A 13857-nucleotide genomic window follows, 5' to 3' on the forward strand; every position below is an offset into this window, starting at 1 on the left:
GGACTGGTTTTCATTTGCAAGCCCTAAAAGGGAGTTACAAGCAATGAACCTGGAGGCAATCATTCAAAACTCCCCCAGGCTCACTGAGGATGGTCTTGTGGTTACAGCAGGCGGCTGGTGGCCAGGACTCCTAGATTCAATGCCCAGCCCTGACCAACTACTTGTGTGACCTTAAACAAGCCTCCTGTGCCCAGTTTGTTCAAAGTTTGCAATGTAGGCGGAGCTCCTCAGAGGGAGGATGCTAGAGAAGCACAAAGGACTGTGGCTATGATAAACACTTGTTCATTTCAGACCAGCTGGCTCAAGGGACTGCAGGAGGAGGCCAAATCTAGGTCTGTCCTCCTGGATGCCTCTTGCAGCACAGATTATGTACCCCACGGTGACAAGGTTCTATTTTCTGGGCTCAGGCCCTGTGGAGATTTGCAAGGCTAAAGGATTCTTCAGCTGATTTCTCTGTCTCAGCCGTTGTGTTCACTGATCTCCATGTGTAATGGGATGTCTACACTTTGTGCGTGGCAGGGGGCAATATGATGACCATTTGGATGGGAGAGAAAGAAGTGTGTGCACAAATCTCACACCGAGAGCTAAAGCCCAGGCGGATCATAATGGACTTTTTTAAAGGCGTTAAAACGCTGTAAGAGCTCCTTCTCCCACCCAGAGGGCCCTGTAGCTACAGCAGTGAGCTAGACTCTTAAAGATTTCTGTTATGCTTAACACAGGAGCATGGGCAGCTGATGGTATCAGCAGAAGCAGACAGACAGGCAGTGCACAAGTGTGTGTGGCTAATGAGAAAGTAATCTAGAAACCAGGGAGAGATCATAAGTCACCAGCATTTTAGTAAGTCACGGTTGCATGCAGGGCTGGTGCAACCTATTAGGCAACCGGGCGCTAGCATTTGGGGGACTGCATTTTCTTCGACGGGGACCGGATCTTTGGCCATCCCCGTCGTTGGCATTTAGGCGGAGGGAACTGGGGCAGGGGGGCGCGGGGAGGGCCACCTGCAGCAAGTAAGGGGGGGGCGGCATGCAGGGGAGCTCCCCCCCAGCTCACCTCTGCTCCGCCTCCTCCCCTGAGCACCCCGCCCAGCTCTGCTTCTCTCTCTCCCAGGCTTGCAGTGCCAAACAGCTGATTGGTGCCGCAAGCCTGGGAGGCAGGAGAAGTGAAGCAGTGACAGTGTGCTCGGGGAGGAGGAGGAGCAGAGGTGAGCTGGGGTGGGGAGCTGCCGCACAGTTCCCCGGGCGGTGGGGGAGCTGCCATGGGGGAGGCACCTCAGGGCGGAGGGGGGGGGTGGGGAGCTGCCGCCAGGGAGGTTCCTCAGGGCGGGGAGGGGGAGCTGCCGCAGGGCTTGGGGAGGAGGCGGAGCAGAGGTGAGCTGGGGTGGGGAGCTGCCGCGCGGCTCCCCGGGCGCTGAGGGAGCTGCCATGGGGAAGGCGCCTCAGGGCGGAGGGGGCATGGGGAGCTACCACCGGGGAGGTGCCTCAGGGCGGAGGGGGAGCTGCCGCAGGGCTTGGGGAGGGGCGGAGCAGAGGTGAGCTAGGGTGGGGAGCTGCCACGCGGCTCCCCAGGCCAGGGGGAGGTGGGGAGCTGCCATGGGGGGGCGCCTCAGGGCGGCGGGGGGTGGTGGGGAGCTGCCACGGGGGGGGGGCCTCAGGGCTGGGAGGGGGAGCTGCTGCAGGGCTCAGGGAGGGGGGATGGTGCAAGGTGGAAGTTTCGCCTAGGGCACGAAACCTCCTTGCACCGGCCCTGGTTGCATGAGGCAAAGTATTCCTGAAACGTGGGTGTGGATGGGTGCTGACCATAGGGCTGTGCGTGCAGTGTCATTGCTGTTGCAGACATGTGTGCCTGCAAACTCTGGGGTGAGTTTCTTACCAATGCACGTGCCTTTGGAGACGCAGTGTAGGGATACTGCACAATCAGTCAGACAGGCCAGCCACAGAGGAACATACACAAGCGGCAGCTCCAAAACCAATATCTGTGCATCAGACACAAGGCAGCCCAATAAAATGAAGACATCAGTACAGGACAGAGTCCTCTGCTCAGCTCCCTACCCCCAAGCACCAGACAAAACTCCACCCAGAACCTCCAGTACTACAGGGGTAGCTCCCACGGGCACTCTCAGTTTTGCAGCAGCATCCACATCTGTTCTGCTCCCCTGTGTGCTCAATAGGCAATGGGCACCTTACAGCTGCTTTGGGCAGCTTCCAACTTGCTCCTTCTCAGTTGACTGTTTTACCCACCCTGCGGCTGTTGGAAGGCAACCTATAGAGGGTGGGATTTGGTCCTGACCACACACTCTCCTTTCACTGAAAGCCATGCCCACTTTTTCTCAAGTGCAGGTGAAAAGCAAGCAAGTTCCATGCGCCCCTGACAGGAATACAAGACAACATCTTTCTGGATGTAAGGGACACTGCTTTCAAAAGGTCTGGGTGTAAGACCTGCCTAGTACCCTTGGCAGCAGATTGGGGAGTCAGGACTCCCTGCTCTTCTGTAAATCTCCTGGAGGGATCAGTCCCTGGGAGATGGAGATATCATCCCTCCCTAGCTTCTGCGATTCCTCCTTAGGAAAAGCAAGTGGGGTCCCAGCGGTCCTGTTAACTTCCTTAAAACACCTGGAGTTTTTAAGATCCTTTTCCCCCCCAAGTAGTTTATTTGTGAGAGAACAAAACCAAACCCACACACTGGAAGGAGCTGATCATATTTGCTGAACAGCTTCCCTGGGCAGCCAGCAAGACAGAACAAAGGGGTGTCTCCTACTTGGACGCATGGCAGGCCTAGTCCAAGGGCAGCCTGGTGGCTGGGAGAAGGTGCTGAGAGTGTATGCAGTTGGTACAGAAGGGACACACTGAGTGGTAATGAGCATGTGGCTAATACTCATGCAAGGAGAGCTCACGTTAAGCAAATCTTAATAATCTCTAGCTGTCATGTGGCACTTCCATCAGTAGAGCTCAGAGCACTTTGCAAAGAAGGTGAGGATCAGTAGCCCCATTTACCATTGGGAAAATGGAGGCACAGCCAGGGGAAATGACTTGCCCATGGTTACCCAGCAGACCAGTGGCAGAACCCAGGTCACCTGAGTCCAGTGCTCTACCCATTAGACCACACTGTCTCCAACACAAGTCCCTTTGTGCACAGTAAATGTACATGCACCTAACAGCACCGCAGGCACAGCCTGCTCCACATTCAGTGCCCTGCTCTTGCTGTAACCCTTTGGATTCTCCAGCCAGATCCAACAGCACACACACACACACCCCATTAGCGCTGGCACCCACAGCTGGGCCTAGGACTCAGCCTGGGCTGCCAGCACAACATTACCAAAATGATGCTATTGTTCCAACCCCAGCAGCCTGGCTATGCTTGACAGTCTGGACAAAGGTGCACAGACAGAAGCGGGGAGCTCCAGGCCAAATGCCAGCAGGGCTTCTAGCCAGGAGCATGATGAGAGAACTTGCCACAGGGATTGGAAATCATCTTTCCCTGTGAAGTCTGTGTGGGGCCAATGCAACATGAGTAAAGAGGATCTCAGTCCAGTTCTTCGTCTCCTAACCACCACCTGGTTTGTGGTCAGCGCCAGAGAGGCCCAGGGTGGGACAGATCGCAGAGAGTCCTGTCTTCTTCTCGCCCCACAGAGGGTCCCCCCAGGTTGAGGGGAAGCATGTCAGAAAGGCAGTGAGAGGAGACTGGCCCTGCTCACACCTTGGGCTGGACCTGCGCTGTGAATGCACTAGGGCTGCACATCTCCTGGGCTAGTAAAATAGACGCTGCAGGCTGAGGGAGAGACCCCAGGAAGATACTGCAAGAGAAGAGGGATGCAGATCAGGACTCTTGGGTTTATTCCCAGTTCTGCTGTGATTCACCAGATAACTTTCAGCAATTTACTTGGATCTCTTTGGGTCTTGATCTATCCCTCTGGAAACCAGGGCTACTAATACCAAGCTACTTCCCAAGGGAGAGCAGGTTAAATCAATGTTAGCAGAGCAAGGTGCTGCACAGCATACTTGCAGACTGCTGTTAGACTATCCTGAGCTCACAGCCTGTAACCAAACACCCGCAGGCCACGCAATGTGATGAGCCCAGAGTGCCCGCTGCAACATCAGAGTCTGCACCCAGATCCGCTGCTGAATTCCACAGCCAGCCAAACCAAACCCCCAGATCCAGACCCCACAACCCTGGGAGAGCAGCTGGTCATGCAGTGTGAGCTGGGCCTGGTCTCCCTACACCACGCTGGTTAGGGGGTGATTATTCACCGAACTACACACACCAGTACAATCCCTAGTGTGGGCCCAGTGCCTTACCCAGTAGAGCTAACTCCTCTTCCCTTAGGGGAACAGCAATACCAGTATAAGCACCTTTATACTAGTCTTACTGCATCCATGCCAGGGGTCAGACACGTTAGCTATACCGGTAGGGTTAAGGCAGTACAGTTGGTGTAGACAAGGCCTCATTGTTATTCTCAGAGAAATGCCTGTTTGACGTCCTTGCTGTCATCTCCAGCTGGGTATTGTGTTGCCCAGATGCCACACCTACCACTGGCGTGCTAGCACACAGGAGTTCAATGGTCTTCAAAACCCAGGCAGGATCCTTGCCCCAGCTTCAGACCTGTAGTGAGTCTGAGCTCCCGTTTACTGGCAGAGCTCTTTGGGGGAAATTGAAAGAGAGCCCCAGTGCCAGCCCGAGGGCCTGATCCTTGGGAGGATTAGAGAGAGCTGCAGGTACCGACTGTAAGTGACATGGGCGTGCAGCACTTCTGGGACTCTGCTTGAAAACCTCTGACCTGTGCTACTTTCAGGGCATGGCCCCTGCACGACCCTGGTGGGGACCTGCAGTGGGCACAGGAGGCGGCCCGATTCTCAGTCAGCAGCTGGCACATGCCAGCAGAGGTTTCGCTGAAAGCACAAGGCATCACCAGCCACTGAACTGGCACTGGCTCAGGGCTCTGCTTGTTTGCCTGCCCTTGTTTCTATAAATACTTCTCTCTTCCGGATCGTGTCTTCGATCTGCTGTCTGAACGCGGGGGCGGTGAGTACACACCGCCTCACCACATCCCTCAGGGAGGGAGTGTTTACCTGCCTGCGCCTGCACAGCAGCTTTCACTCCTCACACACATCTCCCCCTCCTCTTGGCAGCGCAGACGCCAGGCCGGCAGGGACAGGGCACGATGCTTGCAGGATGCATGCTGCTCTTGCTCCGGCACTCTGAGGTGTGCGCTCCACGGGGAGACCAGCACAACCCCCCAGGGTTCAGGATGTCTCCCCTTTCACCCCGCTGGGCCTCCTCAAAAACCCCTCCCATTTGGCTTAGAGAGGAGCCCTACAACCATTCCCGCTTCCTTCTCTTCCCCCACACACCAGCACTGCATAACAGGGCAGGGGGAGGCTGTGTACTGAGGTCAGGGCAGAGGCCCAAATCAAAGGGCATTCCAGGGGGTACATCTGATTGACTCGCTCCTGCCTATGGTATGTCTACACGACAGCACCTATGCTGGCACAGCTACCTCAGCGCAGCCCCTGAGTGCAGATGCAGGCCATCCAACAGAAGGAGCTTTTCGGTCGGTGTAGGAAACCACCCCCACAAGCAGCATTAGACCTCCCTGACCCCGTTTATGTATCTGCATCTACACTGAGGTTTAGGTCAGCACAACTAGGTCAGGCGGGGGCTGAGTTTTCATACCCCAACCAACATAGCGATGCTAGTACAATTTGCAAGTGTAGATCCAGGCTAAGGATCTGATCCTGCCATTGTCTCCAGTGGCAGCAGAGCCAGGCACTAAGAATGACCTTCCTTACCAGCATCCTTATTCCTGCACTAACCCACAGACTGCCTGCCTTCCTGCCATCGCTATGGGTAACAAAAGAATAACAAGCACTTCATTTCCAGCTTTTATCCTACCAGATCCCAAAGCACTACATGCCATCACCCTTTGGAATGCAGCCACCTCTAGGGTGGGAGGCAGCAGCTGTGGAGCAGCACATAGCAGCGCTGCATAGCAGCCAGCATAAGGAGGTGAAGAGGAACACTGTACCCAATTCAAACTGCAGGGAGGACTCTAGGGACTCAGAATGCCATTGTCAAACCAGGTGTGATGTTATTGACATATACTATGACTGTATAGATCATTGTTGCAGCCACTGTTATATATTTGCAGCAAACATTGTACAAAGGTTGTTGTGTGAGGTGTCTATGAAAAGGTTATGATTTGCTGGTTATGATTATGCTATCTGCATGTGTGTACCATTTTTGTAGTTGAAGTTATGAATATTGGCTATGTACTTGTATCTCAATGTGTTTGATTCTAAATAGCATTAATGAAGCATTTGGTCAGCTTCTTGAGAAAGGAAGTTGAAAATTAAGTGCCCAATCAAGAAACATTTAACTAACAATGGACCTTGGGAGACTCCAATTCACATAAGAAGTCTTCCTGGGAACGTTCAAGATAGCATGTGTGCAATGGCTGCCGCCTGCAAACTGGGTCATGTATGGACATGAGACTTGCCCATGTAACTCCAGACTCCATCTTGCTGCCGTGATTTTCCACAGTAAGAACAAAAAGGGTCCTTCCATGGGCAGAGAATATAAAAAGGCCCTGAAAACCCCTCCATTTTGTCTTCGATCCTGCTTCTGACCTCTGGAGGAATTTTGCTACAAACTGAAGTTCTGAACAAAGGACTGAATGACCCAGCCCAGCTGTGGATGTACTCCAGAGCCTTAATTTGAACCTGCAGTTTATTCTATCACTGCTACAAGCCTGAACCAAGAACTTTGCCATTACTGTATGTAATTGATTCTATTTAACCAATTCTAACTCTCATCTGTATCTTTTTCCCTTTATGAATAAACCTTTTGATTTTAGATTCTAAAGGATTGGCAACAGCATGATTTGTGGGAAAAATCTGATTTGTATATTGACCTGGGTCTGGGGCTTGGTCCTTTGGGATCAGGACAATCTTTTTTATTTTATTGTGGTATTGGTTTTCATAACCATTCATCCCCAGGACGCGTGGCACTGGTGGTGATACTGGGAAACTGGAGTGTCTAAGGAAATTGATTGTATGGCTTATGGTTAGCCAGTGGGATAAAACCAAAGTCCTCTCTGTTTGGCTGATTTGGCATGCCTTAGAAGTAGAGAAACTCCAGCCTTGGGCTGTTACTGCCCTGCTCTAAGCAGTTTGTCCTGAACTGATACTCTCAGACATATCCCACCAAGGGCAGCATCGTTACACCAGATTGGCCAGTCCCACACCCCTCGACTAGAGAAAGGGCACTGTGGATCTCTAGGGATCACAAGCAGTCAGAGCATGAGGTTTAGTTCTGATCTGAAACCCAACACCTCAGTCAGTACATGCCAGGCAAGAGCTCACTGAGGAAAGAGCCAGCAGCTGACACCACCCCCCCACCCCCGCATCCCTCTCCTACCACACGGTGCCTCTCCTGGGATCCCTGGATAAACATGTCCCCTGATGGGATAAGGAGACCTGCTGGGTAGCCTCTCTGGGTTTCCCCACCCATGCTTTGTCTGTGTCTGTGACAGGGTGACCAGACAGCAAGTGTGAAAAATCGGGAGAGGGGGTGGGGGGTAATAGGTGCCTATATAAGAAAAAGCCACCAAAATCGGGACTGTCCCTATAAAATCACCCTAAACTGTGAGCTCTTTGGGAAAGGACTGTCTTCCTAAGTGGAGAGGGCCTGTGTTCTGCTGAGACCTCTAGGCGCTGCCGAAAGCATAGCAACAGGAACTTGGTTTTAATCAAACCTTGCCACTTTAATCATTCCTCTGGCCCAGCCAAGTGAGTGGATGATTTAGGCCTGATTAGCAGATCTGAAAACACTGGCCCTTGCTCTGTTCATCTGCTGCTAATAGCACTGGAACACAGAACCCATTGATTTGAAAAAAGGCGACTTATTATTTATTGTTCAGTACTCACTGTCCCCGCAAGAGACACCTGCAAAGCACAACACCCCCTGGAGCTAAGATCAAAGTGTAGTGTTTGTTCTTATTAGTTTAATATCTGATATGTCCTTTATTTGAGGACTGTATATTAACTTGATTTTTGAAACAGGGAGATGGAATAGGAGCTTGCTCTGTCCACCCCATACATTGACCTGGTATTGCAGTGTCTCTAGGAACGGTAAAATCTTGCCATGGGCACTCTGCACCACAGATCTGGGATCACCCAGTGCATCAGGCTGGGACGACAGCGAGGAGACGCAAAAGGTAAGAGCCATGCTGGGAGAAAATCGAAGACACAGGCAGAGACTCGCCTGCATTACCCTGGGAGAAGCAGAGGGGGTGAACAGAGACCCAGACTCAGTGGGAAGCAAAGGCCCCACTGGTGGGAATCTGGAAATCTATGCTGACTTCAGTGGGATGGCCCTGATTTACCCCAGCTGAGAATCAGGCTCCATGTATGAAGGGACAATAATGGAGCCCCAAAATAGACCCTAAAATGTTCACACAGCAGCTACGGGTTTGGAGGGTTGTGACTATTAGGGCTGTTTATTATATTACGGCAGAGCCTACGGGTCAGTCAAGACTGGGGCCCCAGCATGCTAGGCATTGCAGATCCAAACAGCCCAGGCAGAGCCTGGCTGAGGGAGGGGAGAACACCCCAGCCAAGTGACCCATGCCAGAGGGTTTGAGTTGTTTAGTCAGGAGGGGAGCATCTCCATGGGAAGGGAAGGAGAGAGGGGCACAGGATCAGGCAGGTGTGGAGTGAAGCTGAGGCGAAGAGACTGAGGGAGAAGGAGGGGGAAATTGAACATCAGATTTGCTACTGTAGCCTTGCTGCTCCTGAAGCCCAGCCAGACCTCTGCCCCTCCCCCCTCAGCACCCTGTAGACCAGGTCTGGCTCTCCTTTCACTCCCAGGACTTTCCCCTGAGCCGACCCCACACTTTTCCAGAGTGACCCAGTTCACCCCCAGAGGAGGAGCAGGCTCAATAGCCATGAGGGGGCACCTTTCCAAGCTTCTCTTTTGTGCTCCACAGTGTGCACGTGGGAGCCCTCCAGCTCTCAGCTAGCAATAAAGTAGGACAGCGCGTGAACCTCAGAACGAAACTATCTGGTGGCCGATCACAAGCCACCACCTTCGAGTCATTCATAACAGTCAGTCAACAACACAGAGGTGTGATATGATCAGAGGGGAATAGCTAAAAATAGCCTCAGGCGCTCAGCCTTTCAGCACGGCCCTGCCTAGCCTCGTGTGGCTGTGCTCTATGGGGCATGGGCTGGGTTAGCCAAGCCCAGGGCTCTGCAGGATGGGCTCCCAGCCAAACCATGGGGTTAGCACTGGGTGTTCGCCACAGAGCCCATTCCTAGGGCTGCTATCCCCTGCCCAGGCTGCAATGGGGACAGATTTCATGAGCCAAATAGGACCTTGCTGGTTCAGAACTCTCCTAGTTCCCAGGAGTGGGCACAGGTGTTTGCAGGCCGTGTGGTGGACGATTCCCATGTGCCCTAGCACGGTGCTGGCTCCTGGAGCTGCCGTCTCTGGGATGAGATGTCAAAGCAAGGTCCTGGCTAACACAAATGCCAGCATTCTAGAGGGGTGGGGGTGTCAAATCTGCCGATTCATTGACAGAAACATTTCACAGAGCCCTGTCTGGCTTCCAGCCACACCCACCCAGCTCCTTGGCAGCCCGCTGGCAGGCAGCCCTTGCTGCGAGTTCACAGCTCCTTGGGGCCCAGGATCACAGGATCTGCAGCCCCAGGGCAGCACACCAGCTGGACGGCCCTGGGCCAGGGCTTCGTTCCACATCTGAACAAAACCACAGGTCAATCAGTATTACATCCCAAATGCAGGCAGTTATCAGTGTGGACTCCTAGCACAATCTGTGACAGCCACCACAGAGCCAGGAAGAAAAACTGCCAATTGTCATTTGTGGGAGCACCCAGCAGCCCCTTTGCACTGGGCACTGCACATTCACATCAGGACAGACAGCCCCCGCTCGGAAGAGCTTACAGTTTAAACAGACGGAGCGGGTAGAAAGGAAGAATTACCATCTCCATTTTATAGACAGGAACTGCTCAGAGAAGGAAGGGTGAGTCCTTTAGAGAGGGAGGTAGTTCAGTGATCAGAAAACTAGCATGAGACTTGGAAGACTGGCATTCAATTCCCTGCTCCGCCCCCAGACTCCCTGGATGACAGGTACAAATCATGTGGGCTCTCTGTGCCTCAATTTCCCCTCTGTGAAATCATGATAATAGCACTGCCCTCCCTCAGAGGGGTGGGTGGAGGATACAAACACTCAAGATTATGAGGCACACAGCTACCATGGTAAAGTAGGGTCATATAAGTGGTACAGAGAGATTAAATGACTTGCCCAAGGTCATGAAGGAAGTATGTGGTAGGGCTGATTACTGAAACTGCTGAGTATCAGCCAGGGCCTTCACTGCAAACCCATCCTCCTCTGCACACCAAATCGAGTTTTTCCACAGAAGCATGCTTTTTCTTGTTGATCCTTCAAGGGGATTTTGCCTTTCTTAGCCACACACTTATTTTGTTGACAGCACTAATCTCAGTGTGACTCACCTTTTGAATTGTGATATTAGTTAATCAATATAACTTCAGAAAGATCTGTGTCCCTCTTCCAGTCACGAGATCTCTGTATTTTCTAATTCCTTACTGGCAACTGACAGTCAAAATATTAGTTGTATTTAAGTTATATTTCAGTTCTACTCTTCCCTTATTAATTGTGCATATAAAGATATATCAATACAACCCTATCCCTCTCTCCTTCCTCCACCCCCCAAAAAATCCCAGGGAATCAGTCAACAAAAAACATCATTAGAAAGTGGTTCAGGCTGCAAATGTCAATCATTGGAGTCTGCAATCACCCAGGAAATTGATTACAATCAAGGGATGCAGCCATACGATCTTGCTTTACTTTTTCTATGTGACTTACACCTCTCCTCGCAGCTGTGCTTAGCTCCCCCTTTGTAAAATCTGACCCAAAACTCATCACAATCAAGAGAGACTCCCAGCGACTTCAGTGACCTCTGGATCAGGCCCATGATTGGCATAAATACATGTAAATAGAAGTACAACAGATTACCAGCAGATTGCAGTATGAGCTATGGAGTATCCTGTCATCAGCTCAGCTCTCACCTTCAGTTCATCAGCAATGCCAGCCTCAGACACCCACTTCTCTACAAGCCCTTTGCACTCTCCCCTCACTGTCCCTGACACATGGTGGGAGCTTCCCTCTAGACTCGTAATGCCTTCACCTTGGCCTCCTCCAGGTCACCCTCAGAACTCACCTCTGCACACAGATGTCTACCTCCAGATGGCTGCAAGGCAGGCACCAGATCTGAGCACTGCTCCTGACTGGGTAAGAAGCGAGCCCTGGCCAGCTCCCCAGCTCAATCCTCTTGCGTGCCTCAGCCACGTGGTCTGTCCCATCTGCTAGACAGCAAGCTCTTTGGGGCAGAGGTAGCCATTTACTTTCTATTTACACAGCACCACGGGCCACCTAGGCACTGCTGCAACATACTTGTAAACATACATGTGAGGTCTGCTTCCAGTGGACTCCAGCCTGAACCCAGAGCATATGACTGTTAATTGAACAGTACAGCTCAGTGCATCCACCAGCAAGGTCTGCTTTGCATAAATGTAACACACCCGTCACAACTTCCACTCAGTTACACTGATTAAATCCAGAGTCATCCTGTTGAAACCACTGGAGTTACTGCAGCTTTACATCAAGGTTATGAAGGTGAGAATCCACCTCCTTTATTCAACACATTATAGAAGGGCCAAAAGACAAGATTTTCCCTTTTTACCATAAAAGAAACATCTTACTACTCAATCAACATAACAGAAGACACACAAGGCTGTAGCATGTGCCAGCAGAGCCCAGGAGTAAACTCAGCAAAGAGTCCTGTGGCACCTTATAGACTAACAGACGTTTTGGAGCATGAGCTTTCGTGGGTGAAAACATGCATCTGAGGAAGTGGGTATTCACCCACGAAAACTCATGCTCCAAAACGTCTGTTAGTCTATAAGGTGCCACAGGACTCTGCTGCTTTTACAGATCCAGACTAACACGGCTACCCCTCTGATACGGGAGTAAACTGGTTTTGAAATCTTTAGTTTTAATTAAACAAATGGAGGGTTATTTCTAGCGTATGTCTCCAGTACTACCCTACTCTTTCAGGAGATAGGAAGGGGAAGAGTTTAGAGTGGATGGAGGTCATTAATTGCATAGGGAGTGAGTAAGTAAAGCAGTGATATATGGTGTGTGAATGACGCAGCTGCATCCTCTTACTGATCATTTTCACACTCTCAGATTTCGGAGGTTTTTTGAGGGAGGAATTATGGCAAAAGCATAGAGAATCCACTATCTGGGCTTCAAGGGGACCCAGGCATTTACAATCAGAGCTATTTCCAGACAATGTTTTTTAAACTGGTCCAAGGAAATAAGTTTTCCTACAATGCAGAATTAGCTTGTGGAACTCACATCCACAAGATATAATTGAGCTCAAGAGCTTAAAATGGGTTCAAAAGAGTCTTGGATAATTATAGGGATACCCAAAGAATCCAGAGTTAGAGTAATAAGGATTTAAAAACTAGTGCTTTGGAAGGACATAATCCCTCATGTCTCGGAGCACAAGCTCCAGTCTCTAGTGGAAGTTCTCCCATAATTGCCTCCTGCAAGGCATTTTGCATCTTCCTCTGCAACAGCTGAACCTGGCCACTAGCCACCAAAGACAAGACACTAGACGAGCTGGCTCATTGTTCTGATCTAGCCTGGCAGTTCTTCACATGTGTTTTATACACCCAGCAACACAGGTCTACATGGACGCACGCATGCAGTGCTGGTGAACTGCCCAGCTATTTACAGCCAGAGAGAGCTGTGCTTGCATAATGGAAAATGTGAGTGGAGAGAGGGCAGCGCGTTTGCAAACCTCACACACATCCGGCTGGTAGAAACGGGGCTATCTTTATCCCCAACACACAAGCCTGCAAACCCTGAGTAACCAGAGAGCTAGACTGGAAGGAGCATGACGGACTGACTTCCCTGCCAACAGCCACAGGGATGAGAGCTTTCTCTGGAGACAGCACCCAAAGGTGGATGGATGGGTGACCCCCACAGACCAACTGTGATAAATAAAGTGGGGGGGGTAGCTCCCTTTGATGGACACCCAGCCAGCCAATTAGCTGTAAAATCCCTCTTGGTAGCTGTTCTTTACTTGCTTTACCTGTAAAGGATTAAAAAGTCCTCCAGGTATAGAAAAAAACATGGGCACCTGACCAAAAGAGACCATCAGAAGGTAGAACTTTTTAAAATTGGGAAAGAAACTGCCTTTGTTTGTTGTTCTCTGGGCTGGAGTGACAGAGCAGCCATGCTATAAGCAACTAAGCCAAGTATGATTATAAATAATCAGATTGTGCCTAGAAATACTTATCTGAACTCCAAATATGTAAGTAGATCAGAATGTTTAGCTACATGCGATTAGGATTATTTCTTATTGGCTTGTGGACTCCTCTGTGCTAACCCCACATGCTTTTGTTTGCTTGTAACCTTTAAGTCAGGGGTGGGCAAACATTTTGGCTTGCGGGCCACATTGGGGTTCCAAAACTGTATGGAGGGCAAGGTAAGGAAGGCTATGCCTCCCCAAACAGCCTGGCCCCCGCCCCCTCCCACTTCCCCTCCCTAGACTGCCCCGCCTCAGAACTCCCGTCCCATCCAACCCCTCCCCTTGCTCCTTGTCCCCTCACCGCTCCTTTGGGACCCCCCCCATCAATCCCCCCCCCGCTCTCTGTCTCCTGACTTCCCTGACCCCCATCCACACCCCTGCCCCCTGACAGGCCCCCTGGGACTCCCATGCCTATTAACCACCTCCTGCTCTCTGTCCCTTGACT

General features: G+C 51.4%; 1 protein-coding gene and 1 non-coding gene across 11 annotated transcripts in view; one reads left to right on the forward strand and one right to left on the reverse strand.

Annotated features, from left to right (window-relative positions):
• DGKK (diacylglycerol kinase kappa) overlaps positions 1–13857 on the reverse strand; it is a 213923-nt gene that overhangs the window by 142013 nt on the left and 58053 nt on the right. The gene's annotated exons all lie outside the window — the stretch shown is intronic.
• On the forward strand, positions 7950–8134 carry LOC115658131. Its single transcript, XR_004002167.1, has one exon. It is a non-coding gene; the product is annotated as a U2 spliceosomal RNA (small nuclear RNA).

This window comes from Gopherus evgoodei, chromosome 9, assembly GCF_007399415.2.
Source record: "Gopherus evgoodei ecotype Sinaloan lineage chromosome 9, rGopEvg1_v1.p, whole genome shotgun sequence".
NCBI classification, from domain to species: Eukaryota; Metazoa; Chordata; order Testudines; family Testudinidae; genus Gopherus; species Gopherus evgoodei.